Source organism: Bubalus kerabau, chromosome 5 (genome assembly GCF_029407905.1).
Source record: "Bubalus kerabau isolate K-KA32 ecotype Philippines breed swamp buffalo chromosome 5, PCC_UOA_SB_1v2, whole genome shotgun sequence".
In the NCBI taxonomy this organism is placed as follows: Eukaryota; Metazoa; Chordata; class Mammalia; order Artiodactyla; family Bovidae; genus Bubalus; species Bubalus kerabau.
In genome coordinates this window covers 57,291,389-57,296,748 of record NC_073628.1, presented here as the reverse complement: position 1 = coordinate 57,296,748, position 5,360 = coordinate 57,291,389, and positions in this window count along the sequence as shown.

The window sequence follows — 5,360 nt, the reverse complement described above, 5'->3', positions numbered from 1 at the left end:
AATTACTTCCCTCCTTTCTCATCTGTTGAGGTAGTCTCTATGTATTAAATTTCCATCTCTGCCAAATGTGGATAAGGAAAGTTCAGCTTTTCCAAAGGTTATCATTAAAACCTGGCCTTCAGCTATTTGATATATATCTACATTAAAATATTTAAAGCCTGTGTTGAGATAGGTAGTGAAAAGAGGAAATTGTAAAATGATTGTTGATATAAAAAGGAATTAAAAGAATACTAACTGGCTAGAAAAATTATTTGCCTTGTGAAATCTTTTTATTTTGCTTTTAAATTTTACTCACATTTTCCAGTTCAGTTCAGTTCAGTCACTCAGTCATGTCCGACTCTTTGTGACCCCATGAACCGCAGCACGCCAGGCCTCCCTGTCCATCAACGACTCCTGGAGTCTACCCAAATGCATGTCCATCAAGTCAGTGATGCCATCCAGCCATCTCATCCTCTGTCGTCCCCTTCCCCTCCTGCCTTCAATCTTTCCCAGCATCAGGGTCTTTTCAAATGAGTCAGCTCTTCGCATCAGGTGGCCAAAGTATTGGGTCTCAGCTTCAACATCAGTCCTTCCAATGAACACCCAGGACTGATCTCCTTTAGGATGGACTGGTCAGATCTCCTTGCAGTCCAAGGGACTCTCAAGAGTCTTCTCCAACACCACAGCTCAAAAGCATCAATTCTTCGGCACTCAGCTTTCTTTACAGTCCAACTCTCACATCCATACATGACCACTGGAAAAACCATAGCCTTGACTAGATGGACCTTTGTTGGCAAAGTAATGTCTCTGCTTTTTAATATGCTGTATAGGTTGGTCATAACTTTCCTTCCAAGGAGCAAGCGTCTTTTTATTTCATGGCTACAGTCACCATCTGCAGTGATTTTGGCGCCTCCCCAAATAAAGTCTGCTACTGTTTCCACATCTGTTTGCCATGAAGTGATGGGACCAGGTGCCATGATCTTAGTTTTCTGAATGTTGAGTTTTAAGCCAACTTTTTCACTCTCCTCTTTCGCTTTCATCAAGAGTGAAAAAGTTCTTAGTTCTTTAGTTCTTCTTCACTTTTCTGCCATAAGGGTGGTGTCATCTGCATATCTGAGATTATTGATATTTCGCCCAGCAACCTTGACTCCAGCTTGTGCTTCATCCAGCCCAGCGTTTCTCATGATGTACTCTGCATAGAAGTTAAATAAGCAGGGTGACAATATACAGCCTTGACGTACTCCTTTTTCTATTTGGAACCAGTCTGTTGTTCCATGACCAGTTCTAACTGTTGCTTCCTGACCTGCATACAGATTTCTCAAGAGGCAGGTCAGGTGGTCTGGTATTCCCATCTCTTGAAGAATGTTCCACAGTTTATTGTGATCCACACAGTCAAAGGTTTTGGCATAGTCAATAAAGCAGAAATGGATGTTTTTCTGGAACTCTCTTGCTTTTTCGATGATCCAGCGAATGTTGGCAATTTGATCTCTGGTTTCTCTGCCTTTTCTAAAACCAGCATGAACGTCTGGAAGTTCACGGTTCACGTATTGTTGAAGCCTGGCTTGGAGAATTTTGAACATTACTTTGCTAGTGTGTGAGATGATTGCAATTATGTGGTAGTTTGAGCGTTCTTTGGCATTGCCTTTCTTTGGGATTGGAATGAAAACTGAGCTTTTCCAGTCCTGTGGCCACTGCTGAGTTTTCCAAATTTGCTGGCATATTGAGTGCAGCACTTTCACAGCATCATCTTTTATGATTTGAAATAGCTCCACTGGAATTCCATCACCTCCACTAGCTTTGTTCATAGTGATGCTTCCTAAGGCCCACTTGACTTCACATTCCAGGATGTCTGGCTCTAGGTGAGTGATCACACCATCGTGATTATCTGGGTCACGAAGATCTTTTTGGTACAGTTCTGCGTATTCTTGCCACCTCTTCTTAATATCTCCTGCTTCTGTTAGATCCATACCATTTCTGTCCTTTATTGAGCCCATCTTTGCATGAAATGTTCCCTTGGTATCTCTACTTTTCTTGAAGAGATCTCTAGTCTTTCCCATTCTGTTGTTTTCCTCTATTTCTTTGCAGTGATCCCTGAGGAAGGCTTTCTTATCTCTCCTTGCTATTCTTTGGAACTCTGCATTCAGATGGGTATATCTTTACTTTTCTCCTTTGCTTTTCGCTTCTCTTCTTTTCACAGCTATTTGTGAGGCCTCCTCAGACAGCCATTTTGCTTTTTTGCATTTCTTTTTCTTGGGGATGGTCTTGCTCCCTGTCTCCTGTACAATGTCATGAACCTCTGTCCATAGTTCATTTTTCATAGTTACATTTTAAAAAGAAGTATTTAAATTTTAATCAGACTTTTTTGTTTTAGTCCTTTGTAAGTAGCAGCTTTTGCTTATTTCCACTCTAGGCACTGTTTCTTCACATAGTTTTTCAAATTAGAAACTAGAGACTTCAGTTCATTTAGCAAATGAAATTAGGCCTTTTTAGAACTGTTCTGATAAACATGGGTGCAGGTGGGGTTAATAGGTGTAAAATCACATTGGAGGTCTGTTTGATGTGTCCAGATGAAAGTCAGAGGAACACACTGCTCCAAGGGGCATGGCAGCCCTGGTGAGACCTCCCCTTAGATGGTGGGCACAGGGGGTGGTACCTACTAGTAAGGCCTGCTGGATTCTCCTAGACCAACGTTCTGGTACCTAGAACAGTAGTCCCATGAGGGCGAATAAGTTTGGGAAATTGGGTCTTCACTTCTTGGAGAGTCAGAAAGCCTTTTAGAATACTAAAAGCTCTAAGGAGTCCTTTAGGAAAAAAGATTGCTTAATCCACCACTTCTAACCTCTCTGACTGCTGACACACCCTCTTTTGAGAGCCATAATGTTGATTTTATAATTACTTTGTATTTCACAGATGCAATCTAGTGATAAACAAATATCCTAATATTGGGTAATTTTCCAGGGATGGGATTATTAGGAGAGAATCATTAACAGTTGTAAGATTTCATATTGATTGTCAGTACAAAGCACTGCACTTACTGGAATACACCATGTTACCATGAAGGGAGTCCATGAAGTTGAGTTCATTTGGAATAATTTTACAGTAAGGGCATTATATAATGAAAAATGAAACAGGAACAGTAGTTTCTAGCAGCTGCGCAAGGTTAGGTGGCAAGCACTGGTGTCGGGGGGTTCCTGGGACATCAGACTTGATTTCAGGATTCTCATATGTTTTGAATACACCATCATCTGATAGGAAACCCTCTCTAGTCAAGGTCACCTTCCGTATTGCCAAATCCAGTGCCCGGTGTGCAGTCCACATGGGACCTTGTGGCAGCGCTGCTTACTTCCTCCTCGGGACGCTCTTCACATGCCTTCCCGGAAACCACATTCTCTCCTGAAATTCCTCCTGCTTCTGTGGCTTCTCTTACTTGCTCTGCTGGATCCTGTTCTTTTTTTTTCCCCAAACCTCTCCATGTTACAGAATCCCAGGGCTCAACCTTTGAGCTCTACATTCCTCCCTGGAAGATCTCATTCTGTCCCATGGCTTTAAACAATCCATATATATATATATATGACCTATATATATATATATGGGTCCTATATATATATCCTATATATATATTGTATATAGCAAATATATATATATATGATATATATATCCTATATATATATAAACATAGCATATATATATATATAATCCTATATATACCTGAAGGTATAATTTTATACCTGAAGGTATAAATTTCACGATCACCTATATAGGTGACCGTGAAATTTATACCTTCAGGCTTGACTTTTAAGCTCTCGATTTGATATGTATCAGCATTCTTGACATCCAAGATCGCATCGTAAAAGAACTATCCTGAGACAACTGTTGAGCAACCCCCTTGTCTTCCAGTGTTAAATGGCGTCATCACATGCCCATTACACAAGTCAGATGCCTCGGGGTTATCCTTGATTCCCATCTTTCTTTCATGCCCCCAACCTGATTTATCAGCATATTTTGACTTTGACTTTCAAAATACACTTTAACCCAATCACTTTCACCACTTCTGATGCTACCAACATTGTCCAAACCATCACCGCCTGACTTACGTAGTTGACTGCAGCTGTACCGTTTCTGGTGTCCCCAGTTTTATCCTTGTTCCAGTCTCTTCACACAGCCACCAGAGTATCACATTTAAACATGTAAATCAGATCATGAAACTTGCCTGCCTGGAACTCGCCCAATAACAGTCACGTGACAAAAAAAACCCCACATTCCTACCATGGCTTATATGATCTAGCCCCCAACTCCCACCCTGACTTACTTCCTGCCACTCTTCCGCCTTCCTCACCGCACTCAGCCACACTGGCCTGCTTGCTGGCCCTCAGATTCTTCAAGCATACTCAGTCTAAGGGTCCAAGGCCTTTGCACACGCTGTGTGCCCTGCCTGACAGGATCTTCCCCGGGTGCTTGATCGTGTCTTTCTTTTTGGTTTCTTCATAAATGCCACCTCTTTAAAAAGGCTATCTGGAGCCTCTCTTGACATGCCCTCTTCCCATCCCCCTTTCCTACTTTATTTTTCTCTGTGGCACTCGGTTGTCACTCATCCCGTGGCATGTTATTTCTCTGTGTACTGTCTTTGCAAGGCAGGGACTTCTCATTCTTTGCTGTATCTGCACCTAGATCAGTGCCTTAAACCTAGTAGGTGACCAGCAAATCTTTTTAAAATGAATGAATGAATGATCTAAAAGACTTTAGTCACTGTGTCTTCCTTTTGCGAATCTGGTGTACTGATGGGTTCGATTCCAAGTAGCAGAAGGAAATGTAGGAACAGGATGATTCCACAGCACTCTGAAATGTCAAAACCCACCAAAGAAGATCAGGAAGAAAGCCCTGCTTTCTCTGTACCTGACAACGGAAGTGTGGTATAAAAGCCTTTGGTCTCTCCTTATTCTGAGTCTGTGTAAGAGGGAAGAGTGGTTTTCAGTCCCCGCTCTGAGAATTTTACTTCTAAACTATCAGCCACATGTATGGCTGAGAGAGACCCACGTCATGAGAGAGACCCGTCTTCAAGGAGCATTGGATCGTTTGTTTCTGTGTGCGCGCTCAGTCATGTCCAACTCTTTGTGACCCCGTCGACTGGAGCCCACCAGGCTCCTCTGTCTATGGATTCTCCAGGCAAGAATACTGGAGTGGGTTGCCATTTTCTCCTCCAGGGGATCTTCCCAACCCAGGGATTGAACTTACGTCTCCTGTGGCTCCTGCGTTGGCAGGCAGATTCTTTACCACCAAGCCACTTGAGAAGCCCCCATTTGCCTTTGAGTGTATATAAAAGGATCGATTGTCCATAATGGACAACAGGCTTATTAAATTTAAAATATTTTATTTTAGGAAAG